Here is an 11,647-nt window from a genome sequence, read left to right as displayed (position 1 = left end):
CAAACACTGCCCTGGCTGTCCGGTGACTGCCATGCTCTGGGTGATGCTGCCGGCATCTGTCACGATCTCGATCACTGTCGGGAGAGTCGCAGGATCCGCCACAGCCACACGGACTCGGGGGGCTCTTGCCGTAGTCACCGCATCGGCGAAAGTATCGTGCATAACCCAGCCAAAGTGGGAGCCCAGGTCCCTGACAATCGGCCATAGCTCAGCAGCAAGACCTGGAAAAACTAGCGTCACTGGATGATGAGGTATACGGAACCGAGCATCAAAATCTGCCGCGCTAAATCCGCGGTACCACGGGACTATCATGACAATCTTTCCATCCACAGTCGTGGGGGAGCCAGCAATCAGGTTGCTCGCCGTTTTCACATTGGAGAGTTTGAGCCAGAAGATGCCCCTTCCCATAAGGGCCACCTCCTCAATATGGCCGTCCTCTAGCATGAGGGTGGACTGGAGCCAGTCCCTGATGGCTAATCTGGAGGGGGAATGTCCAATGACTCTGCCATAAATAGAGGTAAGGGCAAAGTCATTGGCAACCTCCTGAACCCGAGATGATTGTTGCTCTGTCAGGATGACGCAGTAGGCATCTGGAGAGGGAGGGTCCATCTGGGCCTCCGGTTCCGGGCAAGGGGCCGCCATACCGCCAAGACAAACTGCGAGGCTTCCGATGAGGAAAGGCTGCCACCCAAAAAAGGGAGGGGGGTAGATGCGGGAGGGTGGAGCCTGGGTGTGGCGGGAAGGATGGAGGGCGGGGGGGCGAAGGAAGCGGGATGGGGGGGCAGGAAGCGGAGATGGCGCGGGGTGGAGGAGTGGGGGCGGGCATCGGGGGCGGTGGAGAGGAGGCGGGGACGGAAGCGGGGGCGGGGGAGAGGCGGAGTGGGGCGAGAGGCAGACGAGGGGCGGGTGAAAAAAAAAAAAAGGGAGCGAAGGGACGGGGGAGGCAAAAAAAAAAAAAAAAAAAGCGAGCGAAGGGACGGGCGGAGAGCGGGAAGGGGGACGGGAGTAAATGGAGGGGGGGGCGGTGAGGCGAAAGGGGGCGAGGGCAGGGGGCGAGGGGTGTGTGGGCGGAGCGGGAGGTGGGGGGGGTGTGAGTGCAGTGGAAGCGGGGAGGGATGGAGCGGAGTGGCAAGGGGGAGAGACGGAGCGGGGGGGGGGTGTGCGTGGCGAGGGGGGGCGGAGCGAGGCGGGGAGGGTGAGGCGGGGTGAGGGGGTGTGAGTGGAGCGGAAGCGGGGAGGGGTGGAGCAGAGGGGCAAGGGGGAGAGACGGAGCGGGGGGGGGGTGAGCGTGGCGAGGGTGAGCGGAGGTGCGAGGGGGGGTGAGACGGAGGTGAGCGGGGATGGCGAGGGAGGGGGAGGTAGAGGTACAGAGGGGGAGGGGAAGCTCACAGGAGCTTACGGGTTCACGATCGACCGTGCATTTCAAGGATCATTATGGACCTAGCTTGCCTAAATGAGCTCATTGTTATGATGATGAAATTTATGGTGTTGCCACTCAAGAGACATACATGAGCCTAGGCCCTACATGTAACTTTAATGAGGATTGGCTTGAGGAACTAAATCGGAGGGTTTTGATTAGGGAATTAAAAACCATTAAAACATTTTTTTAAATAAAATTCCCTGTAAAACTTGGGAATTAGAATTACATGACTGGGTAACTGGCTAATGCCTTAACATAGGTATTTTGGATGGTATGTTGGGGTACATTGAGTTCTACAAGGTACTTCAAAAGGTATGATAGTGTAATTTGAGTTCAACAAGGTGCTTTGGATGGAATCTTTGGGAGATTTGAATTCTACAAGATACTTTGAATAGTAGATTGGGGTACTTTGATTCTATAATGTACTTCAAAAGGTACAATAAGGAAGCTTGAAGATGTACTAAGAGAGGTTATACAAGGGACTTTTTGGGGTACCAGGCATGATTGAAGGCAAGTGTAGAGGGAGATGAGGGAGGGAGAGCAAAGGGCTGAGAAAAGGGAGAAGGGGAGGCGTACGAGAGGGAGGTGGGGAAGCGTGAAGGGAGAGAGTGACCATGAGGAGGAGGGAGGGACAAACAGAGATGGCAAGGCAAAGGTGATGGCAAGGCAAGGGCTTCTCTATAAGGGAGATCAATTTTTCAACTTAGCTTACTTTTTCATTTTTCAGGGGGTCCCGCCCTTGTAACTTAGATTAATTGATTAATTTTTTAATAACGGGGGGGGGGGGAGAGTAATTAATTCGAATTTGAATTTTCTATCGAAAGGGGGACATAGTTGATGAAGATAGAAAAATCAAGGGAAAATTACTAGGCATTTCTATGCATGACCTCCAACAAGGTTATATGGATAACATAATGAAATGTTAGTGTGTAGTATTTTCCTAAGAGTAAAACAATAATCATCATATCAAGTTTGATGTAATTATGCTTTTGATTCCAAGTGTTATGCCATGCCATGTAACGGCCTATACTTATTTTCAAAGGTTATGCCAAAGACGAGCACAATGTAGGGTTTCTTGATTTTGCATCAAACTCTCGTCATTGAAACAATTATCTTGAAATGCAAACATTTTCAGCTTTGTTCATTTCAAGATCAAATCGTTCAAGCAACGTTTTCAAAGTGCTTTGACATGCTTTGCTTCTCTGATAAAAAACAAAGGACCTGCTTTGAAGAGCAAATATATATTTGGACCATTAGCACCCGACGAGTGCAGGTCACAAATGGAAACAAAGAATATTGGGAATTCAGGTTAGTATAAAAGATTAAACTATTGACATTATGCTACTTTGTGAGACAACCTGATAAATGCAAGCACCAAGAGCGAATCCGATGAAATACAGGTCCTCGTATCCCATTCAGTCACAATGCATCTTTACCATGTCCTAACATCAATAGCACTCATAAATAGCTTAATCCTCCACATCTATGTGTTGGAAAGGTCACCTCCCCATCTGTAAGCCCCCATATGAGGAGAGCATGGGGGGGGTCAACCTAGGGTTTAAGTGTCTGTCACATGGGCATCTGATTGGATGCCATGTGGGCAAGAATCAAAGAGATGGAAGGTACCTGGAGCTAGGATGGATCTGCAGCAGCAAAAGGCGAAGCAGTAGCCAGCACAAGGAACCCAGAAAAAAAAGCAATCACATGGTGCTGACATCTACAGGGTGTACGGCTCTGTACGGAATTGGGAGAGGGCCTGGCAGAGGCATAGGCAGGATGTGCAGGCGCAGATGTGGAGTAGCAAATATGGCTATCATTGGGCAGAAGGCATGCCTTATATAGGCTGGACCCCTTCCTTGAATGGAGGGCCAAAGTCCGTGGAAGTTTGGGCCATAAAAGCCCCGGGTTGTGAGCCCTTATAGGGCTGGACCAGCCACAGACTGGTCGGACAGTCTGGTCGGCCAGTCTGCTACAGGCTAGTCGATATTTTTACCAACCCTTGGGGCCCTATAAAAGGAGGTCCTTGAGGCCTCACTTCACATCACTTGCAGCAGCAGGAACCAGCAGATTGGAGCAGCCAAGGAACCCTCTCTTGGGCCTATATATCAAGAGGTGAAGAAGGTGACAAGGAGCTGCAGACTGAGAGCTGGAAGAGCTGCCCACCTAGGCTGGTGCAAAGACAGCAAGGTGGAAGGGATCTGGACAGAAAGTCTATCGAGGTGGAGCAGGCGGACTCGAGTCTAGAGATAGCCAGCAGATAGGAGAAGGACCTTGTGGTAAGATCAGAGGACCACATCATTGGTGGGACTCTGGATCTATCTCTTTTGTATTGTGTCCATAGTTGTGGATGGAAATATATATTTTGGTGGTTTCTCTATTTGGTTGGTTCATTGTCTATTGATGAGTCTGCACACCTATTGTATGCACATAAGTAAAGAAGTTTGTGATTCCACACCCACACCACACTGTGTGAGTTCCTGGGCATTACTATAAGTCTTCTGCTGCGTGTACCCTCTGTTGGGTATTTTCTAACATGGTATCAGAGCCCAAGTAGGAGGCTCACAAGTGTGGGAGCCTGAAGGCAGGGACCTTGCTGAAGGACGACCCTGATTCAGAAGCTCTAGGGAACCGACTTCCACGACTGGAGGATTGTGCCCTTGCGAGAAGGAGGGTGACTCACGTTCAGTCAGGTGCGTTTAGAGTTCTGGTTTACTGAAATTGAGTTTGGTTGACTTTGCTGTGTGGTATAAACAGCAGAGATGTCGACCTCTACAGCCTCTTCAGCCCCTGCTTTCCCTAGACAGACTCATGCCATTTGGCCTTGATGGCACTGAGACTGCCTTGGAGTTTCAAGAGCTTTGTTACGGCTGTGACAGTAGGACAGAGGACCAAACCTTTGACGTTTGAGGAGTTGGGTCCGTTACTGCTACAGGAGGAAGCTCGGGAGAAGCTCTACAACGAGGGCAAAGACGACAAGGCGATGTTGGCAAAGGATTTCGCTAGCAAAGGAAAGGGCAAGCCTAACGGTGGCAAGTCCAAGAAAGATGACTCTGACGACGAGGGGACTTCGAAGAGGAAGCATAAGAAGAAGTGTTTCTATTGTGATACGCCAGGACATTTTGCAAAGGACTGCAGAAAGAAAAAGGCGGATCTGAAAAACAAAAAGGAGTCTGACTCAGATTCAGAGGGAGAGGCCAAAGCAAATGTGGTGATCAAGGAGTTGTTCCTGGTGACATCACCGAGTGTTACCGAGGTTAGATATGTTGATCCAGAAATCACAGTGACGATGTCTGACATAGAGATGTGGGTCGACGAGGAGTCAGATGCCTTTGTGAAGGTGAAGGACAGCATGGGACACTTGGTACCTTCCAGGTGTGTGGCTGTTAACACTGACACGAGGGTGGATTCCATGGAAGGCCCTAGGGTCTCATAATCAGATGGATGCTGGAGTTCAGAAGGGGACAGTACAGGATTACACAAGTGCTTGGTGGGTGCCTCAATGAGAGTTTGCTTTTAGAGCGAACATTCAGGCAGTACAACACTCTGGTATGTATTTGATATTCTGCATTTGAGCCTTTATAGCATGCTGTGGAGAGACTCTGCTCTTCATTTGTCTCAGGTGATAAGAGATTGGAAGGAATTGGCTTTCTTCGAAGGCAGAAGGGGAAGTATTGGTGCTTCTTCAAACCTCGAACACAGATTGCTAGAAGGTGATGGACAAAGAGTACTGAAGCCAGAAGAGTACCTGCTTGAGAACTCAACAAGAGTTCATGGTCCAGGTTATCTGAATATATTCATTGGTTGCAGACCTTGCCACAGGAAGGACGGGTTGAAACAGACCCTCAGAGCATGGTGCCTGGAAGACTCCAGGTTGTTCACTCATTATGAGGGGGACGACTGGAAGACCGTGACGGCTGGATTGCTAGAGTTCGAAGGCGGGAACGTGACTGAAGGAGGTGGTACCAGGAGGTGCTACCAAAGATGGACCTGTGTACCAGGATGGTGTGCGGAAGCAAAACCGGACCTGGTGGAGCAAGAGCCACTGGATGAAAAGCCAGAAAAAAATTTCGACGCCGAAAGGTTCCAGAGGACTACAACCAGGGAGTTACTGGAGCATCGTCATCTACGTGTAGGTATTGGGCCGAGATGTGTCGGTGAGAGGGGGTGTTGGAAAGGTGACCTCCCCATCTGTAAGCCCCCATATGAGGAGAGCATGGGGGGGGTGAACCTAGGGTTTGAGTGTCTGTCACATGGGCATCTGATTGGATGCCATGTGGGCAAGAATAAAAAAGATGGAGGATACCTGGAGCTAGGATGGATCTGCAACAGCAAAAGGCGAAGCAGTAGCCAGCACAAGGAACCGGAATAAAAAGCAATCACATGGCGCTGACATCTACAGGGTGTACGGCTCTGTACGGAACTGGGGGAAAGCCTGGCAGAGGCGCAGTTATGGCAGGATGTGCAGGCGCAAATGTGGAGCAACAAATATGGTTGTCAATGGGCAGAAGGCATGCCTTATATAGGCTGGACCCCTGCCTTGAATGGAGGGCCAAAGGCCCTGGAAGTTTGGGCCATAAAAGCCCCGAGTTGTGAGCCCTTATAGGGCTGGACCAGCCACAGACTGGTCGAACAGTCTGGTCGGCCAGTCTGCTGCAGGCTGGTCGGTATTTTTACCAGCCCTTGGGGCCCTATAAAAGGAGGTCCTTGAGGCCTCACTTCACATCACTTGCAGCAGCAAGAACCAGCAGATTGGAGCAGCCAAGGAATCCTCTCTTGGGCCTATATATCAGGAGGTGAAGAAGGTGACAAGGAGCTGCAGACTGAGAGCTGGAAGAGCTGCCCACCTAGGCTGGTGCAAAGACAGCAAGGTAGCTGACATGGCAAGGTTGAGTTATCTAGACACATGGTAGGATAAGGTGGATGACACGGTCGATGATGTGGCACTGGTCAACAACAAGTGACGATGTGTACATATGTATAAGGTGCCAATGTTAGAATTCTATCCAACCCTTGAGAGATAGGGTTATCCACTCTATGTGGACGAGGTTTTAGGTGACCAACCATGGAGATGAGATTGGATGGAATCTTTGCAAATTTCGTCGAAATCTGAGAAGATTCTATCAATGCACCTTCTTCCTTGCCGAGTAGTGTGTTTTGTGCTATTGCACTATTGTTTCATGTTTTCCTGACTTAGGAGAGTTGGCGCTACAGGTTGAGGCATTGTGTCTCTTGGCAAGTTTCATGTTGCATGATTGTAGTGGTGGTCTATGTGCAAGGAGAAGCTGAGAATTGGGCATCATTTGTGTCCTATAATTTGATGGGCCGTGTGTCGTTGAAGCCACTTATGTTACTTTGCAAGCTACTAGTTGCCTTTGTTGAGTCATAGCATAGGAATTTGTTTGCCCATGTCATGTGTGCGTGGAGTTGCTACACTTATATTGATGTAGGTTGGTTGAGTTAGGGTTATGTTTGTTGTTACTGTTGTGTGGTCAGATTGCCTTGATTGTGTGAGTCGGTTGGAGTCGTTGATGGAGGCTTTGTTGGAGTCGCATGTTGCTTTTGCTAGAGTTTGCATTGATGGAGAAGCTGAGTTGTTGCTTGGTCGCCATATGTGTGGCTTCGTGACAATTGCTGGCTGCGTTGGCTTTGCAATTCATTGTGGGCTACCTTTCATTGGAGTATTGTGAGGGTCGTTGAGGAGGTTGTCATTGCTAGTTATTAGTTTCCATTGTAGATGGTCTTGTGTTGTCCTTGTAGTAGAGTCACCTAAGAGCTTGAAGCTCTTTGCTGAGCTTTTGACCGCTGCCAGTCAAACCACCGTCACTCAGTCAAAGCCTCTGTGTCAAAGTACTGAGTTAATGTGGGAAGCCTTTGTTGTAGTACAATGTGTCTCCAATGAAATGACAGACTCAAAAGTCTTTCACATACTAAGGTCTCTCATAGATAATACAAAGTGACCTTTTCTCACACAAAAGAACTAATCTCTCACTCACTCTGCATAGAAAGTAGATCTCATACAAAAGAAAAAGCATGGAAAAAACAATTCTCAATCTCTCTCATGAAAAGAATAAACCAATGATTTATAGAAATATTCAAAGGAATGAATGGAAATCTTTCATCAATAGAATGAAAGATGAAAACACTCAAAGAATCTCAATCCCTCACACTCTCAATCTCTCACAAGAAATCATGATGCCTCAGCAGTAGGCAAGGGAGCTCTGATACCATGCACAAATATGGAGAGGGAGAGGAGAAGAGTGCAGAAGAGGAGAGAGGACACAGCTAGAGAGCACACCACAAATGACTAACTATACACTAGTATTAGTTGAAAAGAATGAATATGTACAAACCCCTTTAGGGTTAGAGTCTGGGTTCCCTTGTGCCTTTTAGCACTCTCTTATGTTAGGGCTATGCACAGATGATCACATGATGTTGAGATCAATCCTCAACACTCATGGTATCTTTTTACCTAATAAGCTTCCTTATGGTTGCCTTCATCAAGATGGGGTTGATGTCATGGTACATTGCACTAATGATAGAGATTGAGCCAAATCCCTCCATACATTATTTTTTGGAAGTGAATGCATGATCTAAATATGTGTGGGTTGTTCTTGTAGATGCGATCATCTATACTTATGCTTTGCAGCAGACATGTAGGCCATAGGCCATCGTTCTTCTATGCAATGAGCAAACCTCTATTTCAAAGGTTGAAAATTCAACCTACAATAGACCATTGGAATCACTACATGCTTGCGGTGAAGAGTATAGTAGGATGATCATCCACACGAACTCTTCGAGGGGGCAGTGGATCAATTGGCTTATTTCATTGAAGCTATTTTGAGTCTTCTTTGTCCTTTGTGTGGGTTGGTTGTAGAGATGTACCGTGGCATTGCACCCTTGATGAGAGCATGTTTTGTTAGAGGTTGTGCATGCTTCTCTTTGGATAGTGATACATCAAGACTGTTGTGAAGCCTCTTGTGCAAACTTCTACTACTGCAAAGATAGATCAAGTAGATAACTAGGAGGATAACATGCACGAGTTTGATGAGTATGTGGTTGCATGAGTCACGAACCCATATGACTCATAGTGAGACATCAACTGGATTTATATTTTGAAGCTTTTATATACTTTAGAGTACAATATGTTATGGATCTCTTGGCTTGTGGTTTTTGGTGATTTATGTTTTGTTGAAATAGTTTTTAGTATTATCAATTTTCTTAAATGGGACGCGCATGAATATTTTCCTTCCTCATGCAAAAAATGTTAAGGAAAACGATAAGTTTATGGTGATGGTGATATATCTTTTATGCTAGGATAAGCATGCTGGATCATGTTTTCTCTTAAATGCTGATATATGTTATGCATCATGGTGTATATTATGTTTATAGTGAACTATTGTGCTACACTGAAGCCATGATGAGGGAAATGTTGGAGGGAGAGAAATTTGAAAGAGTGCCATAGGAAAAGAAGTCCATGTGGATGATGAATGCTCATCGACTTGATGAAGAGCTTTACTTATAGTTCAATATTGTGATTGAAGTTTGACCTTGTCTTTCATCATATTTTTCTAAAAGATTCATGTTTATTATACTAGTTATCAAACAACAAAAATCTCTATGCTGAGTTAAACTTGAGCTATTGTGACTTCAACCTTCTTATTGGTTGATACATTGTCCATGTATTTTTATCGAACATTGGTTGTCACAGTAACTTATAATGTACCATTCCATGCTCTAGATTTAGAGAAACTATACTACAAGAAAGCATTTTCAAGTAGTGCTGCTAAAATGTTTGCTAGTGATATGTTAGTACCTATGTTAGCTTGTAACTCACAAGTTACACATGAGCAAACTTCCTTTAAGTGTAGGAGCACGACTAAAGGTTCTAGGTATTCTAGCTTTAGGAAAGCTCTCAAGCTTCCTTCCATCAGCAAGAAAGGGGTTGAAACATAGAGAAAATTGGAGATTAATTCTATTACATAGCTTTCATTTTTATGTTTATATCTAAATGCATCAATATTTTAATCAAACATCTCAAGCCTATTTATACCTTTGCAATATTTAAAAGAGATGTAGCTAAGCCTACAATAGTCCCTCATAAGTTTGAAATAGTTGAAGCCTACATTAACACGTCAAGTGTGCCATCCAAGGAGTTAGCAGAGCAAATTGATGTATTGTTGATGCTAGAAATCAAGAATCTCTTAGAAAACTGTGGTAGATTTCATTTGAGAAAAAAGTTTGTGATATATGGGATGTATAGTGTGATGAGAGGGCCCTATCTGAAGATAATGAAAGTTGATCTTGCAAATTATTGTAGCAATCAAACTATCACATTGGTTTTTAGAAATGTTTATAAGGATATTCGTCGATGTTGTGGAAGTGAACAGGTACATATGGTTACATGGGGCCGTTGTTGAGCCAAATAATTACAATGATGGTGCAACTTGTGATTTCTCATTGCAAATTGACGTGACTACTTAACACCCTACTTTTCAAAGAAAAGTTAACTAGAAGTAGATGAATCCACCACTGCCACTTAAATTCATTTAGACCCTTTGCATGCTTACCTCCCATCCTAAGCACTCCCTATATGAACATTGGTATCTACACATGATAATTTTAAGATCAAACATCTTTAGCTTGAATCTCCAGGAGAGCTCTCCCTCCCGCAACCGTCATATTTTCCAAAGCACGAATCAATCTTGAACCTATTCCGGTTCCTATCAAGGATTTGGAATCGGTAGAATTGAAGATCTTCCTCCCATCATATTTTCCCAAAGCATAATGCCTTTCAATTAAACTTAGAATTTTGGTATGTGAAAAAACATGCATTTATAGGGCTGATATTTGCCCCCAATTCGACCAAATCATAGCTCTTCACCAATATCATTGGGAGTGTGATACATTAATAACATTACTTACTGCATTGATACATCGACATCTACGCATATTATAGGCTTTTCCAAAGATTGAGCAGTTGTTGGAATCTTTTTCCACTGCCTTAGCAAAAATTGAAGACATTTCTTCAAAAGAGAGCAGCATTATTGCAAGATTAGTTGAGAGTCCTCTAACTAATTTCACGAGTGCTAGAATAGCTAAGGAAAATTATCAATTTTTTGGTAATATCTGATAGGCATATAGAAATCATCATTTGACAATTGAAATCAAAAGAACTAACTTTCAAAGATGGAATAACTAATGTTTTCTTACCCCAAAAGCGTAACAAATGAATTGTATGTTTAAAAAATCATATTGCTACAAACCTCTTCTATTGGAAATGAAAAAATCCTCTCCTAGCACTATTTTTTGTTTTCAATTACTACAAATCCTAACAAATGAAGCTCCTATTCGAAGGGCATTTACTTGGAAGAAACGCTCCATTTTGTCTCTTAGAACTACACCTTGCTTTGACATGGATTGGGCTGCCTTCTGCATCGTCTCGTGCTCCAACTTTGTTCCCAAACCATTCCTAGACCTTGTGCATGAGCTCAAAACATGGTGTCCCCTTCTTGCGAAGCAGCCTTTTGAAGAATGACCTCTTGCTCTACAATGCACTGACATGCTCATCTTGGAGCCTGCATGGCATCCTCGACACTAGTTTTCTCTTGCATTCCTTCGCCATTCAGCCGAGCAATAGAGCTAGACCAGGCTATTTCTTCAAACTGGGATTCACAAACAAGGGAGGCAGATCGAAGAAGAGAGCAAGAAACCCCGCTCTTTCAACATTATCTTCGTCAAGACCCTACCATTGACTGAGGGTGAACTTGAAATGGGAGCCTTATTTTGAAGCCCAAATTTTTTTTAAGGCCTTTTATAAAAGATTTGGAGAGCAACTGAAGGGTAGCACTGCCCCAGAGCATGGCATCTAAACAAGAGTGCATAGGTGCACGTAAGCACTGCCTACTAGTATAGTGGTAAAGTAAGCGCTTTTGGATGTAAAAGAGAAAGCAAACGATTTTCAAAGGACATTGGACTATTAAAAGGCAAATTTTTAAAGGATGATCTCCATTTGAAAACACACAACCTATTTATTTAAAAAACTACATGGGAAAATTCACAAAGGAAATAAAAGAAAGAACCACACCCACCCCCAACTTGAGGCTACCTAGGGGCACCCGCCCTACCCAAGTAGGCAAGTAGCCCTGTCACTGGGCTGTCGCGGCTTCGTCTAGAGTTTCAATCCTTCACTGTAGCACTCCCTCCAACAATACTTAATGAATGTAAAAG

The sequence above is a fragment of the Dipteris shenzhenensis genome, chromosome 21 (assembly GCF_047967505.1).
Source record: "Dipteris shenzhenensis isolate YYH24624 ecotype China chromosome 21, Dip_SZ_1.0, whole genome shotgun sequence".
Taxonomy (NCBI): Eukaryota; Viridiplantae; Streptophyta; class Polypodiopsida; order Gleicheniales; family Dipteridaceae; genus Dipteris; species Dipteris shenzhenensis.
The sequence above is the reverse complement of the archived record's forward strand: the minus strand, read 5'-3'. Positions refer to the sequence as shown.